At 38.0% G+C, this 4,459-nt stretch overlaps 1 non-coding gene across 1 annotated transcript; it reads right to left on the bottom strand.

The window, feature by feature from the left end:
* Positions 1 to 2,518: 2,518 nt before the first annotated feature.
* Positions 2,519 to 2,591, bottom strand: TRNAF-GAA (transfer RNA phenylalanine (anticodon GAA)). Its single transcript has one exon. It is a non-coding gene; the product is annotated as a tRNA-Phe (tRNA).
* Positions 2,592 to 4,459: the final 1,868 nt, after the last annotated feature.

Genomic DNA, 4,459 nt, shown 5'->3' with positions numbered 1-4,459 from the left:
ATGTCAAGTGTCATATTGTACGTGTGGAGATCTCAATGAAACATAGTTGACTAAGCCCATTTTTTTCTTGGGAGGCAGAATGGGACAAAGTTAGCTTGACTTAAAAAAAAAAGGCCTAGTCAACGCTCCGCATGGCTTCGGGATACCTAGTAGAGTCAAAGCCAAAGCATGCAAAATCTGACCAACTAAACCAGCTCTTGCAAAGACCCTTTAGGCGCGGATCAGGCGCCTTGAATTGGAAGTGTGTTGCGGTTTCACCCAGTGCTCTCATGCATGTTCTCTGCTGTTTGGATCAGTGGTGTTGGAAAAAACTCTGCATTGGAAATGGAGTTGGATGTCCCAACACCATTGACAAGACGATGTTTTTGGCAACTCCATCCTCAACACTACATTTTTGGCAAAACTATATTTTGGCAACACATAGAAATTGTGTTTCCATCTCAATAGCAGAGCCTTAAACTAAGCTCTGCTTAGATACCGATGATCAAGGTCAACGACATTTCGATCAATCTGACTCAAAATCTTTGACCACATCTTAGCTAAGAACCACAATTTGGATCCCAGCACCCGAAACGGCCATGTTTGAGCCTACATTTAGGTCTGAGCCCAGTTAACCTGGGCCTAGGCTCAACTAAGCACCCATCACTAGATGATGAATGGCTGGTTTGGGAAACCCTTACTTGATCTTTGGATTGAGGAGGCTTATAATTAATACAAGCTCTAAGCCTCCTTAATCCAACTTGGAATTTTGTCACAAACGTCTAAAACAGAAAAATAACGGCTGCTAAATTCTCCTGAGAAATTAAAAAAATCATATTTTTGTGTTTTATCAGCAAATATATTGGCAATTTTAGATAATGAAAAATATTTTTGTACAAGAAAAACACGATAAAATTACAATATTAGATTTTAATGAAAATATAAAAAATGCAGTAAAATAACATGCTTTCACCATGATATTTGCAAAATGTTACTGATATTTGTCACACAGGTGACAGGACTCACAACTACGGGTGTCAACGAGCCTGGTTTACCCAGACCCGACCCGACCCAAACCAAACCTTATAGAGTCCGGGTATAGTGATAAATAAGAAGACCCAATTAAGAACTGGGATCGGACCGATTAATACATGGACTCGGGTATAATTTGTGAAATTTTATACCAGATCCGAATCCGACCCAAGTTGTGATTAAGACCCGCAATTTTTCAATATAAAAATGATAAAAAAATATGGTTTTTATCGGGTTTGGTTCATGTAGTTCTTGTTGGGTCAAGGTATAGTTTTTCTTATAGTAAACCCGATTAGACCCAGGTCCAGACTCGATACCATACCCAAAAATCTGATCCAAGTCTGATTCCATCTGGGTCCGAACCAAACCTAACCTGTTAACACTCACAATTAACTCTACCTGTCTAATTCCTTTCTGTATGGAGTGTTTGGAATAGGAGAGTCGGATATCCATCTCTCCCATTAGAGATCAACATCAAGTTGGCACGTGACCATCGACAGAATTAAAAAATCTGTCAAAGCGGGTCATTTCATCTACCTAAGATGGACGTTTTGAGGTTTGATTTTTGGGGATAGCAAAGCAGTCTCTGATGCTGATCCAAACATGGGATTGACATGACAGGTGATGACAGAGAATAAGAGTGTTGTTTGTCCTGACTATCCAAACACTCTGGCTTTAGTTAATGATCATGTGCATGACCAAGTTGTCTGGATCAACTGGTCTGAACTTTTTGGGGGTGTTTGCTACTACTACCCCCACCAAAAGGAAGTCACTTCCCTAGAAAACTAAGGACACTTAAATATAGATTCAACCATAGTTACCAAGAAATGAAATGGGTATGAGAAGCTATTACGTGAAGCAGAAGAGATAAGCGAGATGGTTATGCAAGTGCATGAAAAATAATAAGGAAATACATACAAAACAATATGACATGTGGACAAAAACAAATAAGAAATGATGTAAACACAAATATAAAACAATACAAAAACTGACATACAAGCTTGTTATAAAAAAAAAAAATTACAAATTTTTAATATAAAAAACTTAGGAAGTGAGTGGGACGTGACAAAAAGCGAGAGAAATTTTAAAGAAGCGAAAGAGAATCTATTTGGGAAACGAAATGGAAGCGGGCTTCTCACTAAAAGAAATCGAGTTTCTCATATTTTGAAAACGGGTTTCCCAAAGTTTTCCTTCCTTTTGGAGAAGCGATGCGTTTTTTTCACTTCTGAGAAAACAAGTTTCTCCATGTAACAAGAAGCTTCTGATAACGATGGATTCAACACATATTAGGTGACCTGCCAAAACGGGTTGGTTTTTTGTCGGATCTAAGATGGACTCAGATTCGGATGAAAATGTCCTCCATCCTAATCCTTGCCCAATTTTTTAGTAATCAGGTACAGGCTTCGTTACTGAATCTGAGCAAACGGACTCGGATTCTGGAAAGAGAAAATAGGTAAGAAGAGTGAGAAAACAAGGTAAAAAAAAAAACCAGTGGTAAAACAAACAATGCGGTGAGCGTGGATCGAACACGCGACCTTCAGATCTTCAGTCTGACGCTCTCCCAACTGAGCTATCCCCGCTAGATGACTGCATTGATCATACTAATAGAACTTCTATAGTTTTTTAATTATTCTAATATGGACACAACAGAAATTTCATTCCCGAGACTTAATTTCTCGGCATAGGAAAATAAATATTAGTTTAAATTAATAAATTTGAGTTTTTTGGTAAATCTAAAATCATCCATACGTTTAACCACATAACGATGATTTCAACCCTATTGTAAGAGTAATCCAGTTTTAAATGTGTCCCTTGTTGGTGTGGAGAGAGGGAGAGAGATTCAACGAAACACTGTTACACACGTATGATATGATCTTTACCATGGATAGCTGCAACAACGATAGCAATACTTTTTTTTTATAAATTAGTTGCCAAACTTGCAACTTTCAGTAGTATGTTCTGCATTTTGTTCTGTCTTTTTAACTTGATGCATTTTAAAACCGCCGGTGAAGTTTTTTTGCCATTCGCGCCATTGTCATGCCAATGAGGCAAATAATAATAATAATAATAATAATAATAATAATAATAATAATAATAATAATAATAATAATAATAATAATAATGAACTGAACAACACAAAATGGAGGCCTTGAATGATATAATACAAGCGAAACATGAAATCATGGTTGGAAAGTTGGCACTTGGGACGTGATACCATGGGTAGCCTGATAAATAAGCCAAGACAGTAAACTCCTATAAGGATCATGTTTTCTTCTCTGTTTTAGGTAGCAAATAATCTTCTGAACTTCAGATTTCATGTGCAGATACATATAATCATCACTCCTCTTATCTCTCAACAAATCTTCCCTCCCTTCAAAATACAAAATATAGTAGTTAAAAATCAATCAATGTCACAAGTTAATATAAATAGATTGAAGAAAATTAAAGGTAATCACCATTGCCATTACTTTTTTTGTTATTTGTTGCATACTTGCTGTGTTGACAGTGCGATATTAATCAATAAAAAAATTTGTTCACTTTGATAAAAAAAAAAATGTCCAACATCTTAAACAACCATACCTTTTGTTTCGATAGGCCTTTCAAACAAGTAACAAAAACGGTCAGGGATCTTTGGCAGGATGCCTGGATTATAAAAGGCTTGTTTTCCCACATTCCCAGCCACATCATGAAAGTATCATGATTCTTATTATTAAAATTCAAAACTAACCACTATTTTGAAACAGAAATATGTTCAGTCCAACTAATTTATTGATGTCAGTACAGAACCTAATAAATACTCCAAACAGCAGAGAAGATCTGCAGCTCGAAATCATTACGACAAGGTCTATGGGTGCCACAACGCTCTTAATAAATTTTTTTGAAGTGCATGCTGAACTGGGGCAGGTTATATGTTCCCCCAGGAACACGCACTGTAGCTACAGTACATGTTCCTGGGTCCCCACTGCGCGCCGCGTGGCACTCGGTGGAGTGTAGGGGAGCTGTACATCCTGCAGGCTGATGTACGGCAGTGTACGGCTCTCTCTACACCCCACTGTGCGCCACGCGGCGCTCAGTGAAAACCCCAGAACACGCACTGTAGGGGTGCACACGCAACACCTGCTCATGCTGAACTCCACAAACTGATGCCCACGTAACATGTCTACATGTACATTTTTTCCAAGAAAAAAGCAAAAATAGAATATAAAAGAAGTATATACACTTTCTTAGGAGATCAAAAAATACATGCTGATAAGCCAAGGGGTTATTGACCATGGTAAGCCTTTGATAAACAATCAAACGCTCCAACCTCAAAAAACTATCAAACAAGATGTCAGATTGACTGGCTCCCATCTTACTACAACAATTGGGTTCCAGTGTTCTCCGGAACCATCTGATCATGTCTTGGCCGGATACTGGTGAGATGGCACCAGCCATTGTGAAAGACGCC

The sequence above is a fragment of the Nuphar pumila genome, chromosome 17, assembly GCF_984573655.1.
Source record: "Nuphar pumila chromosome 17, dmNupPumi1.hap1.1, whole genome shotgun sequence".
NCBI lineage: Eukaryota > Viridiplantae > Streptophyta > Magnoliopsida > Nymphaeales > Nymphaeaceae > Nuphar > Nuphar pumila.
The sequence above is the reverse complement of the archived record's forward strand: the minus strand, read 5'-3'. Positions and strand labels throughout refer to the sequence as shown.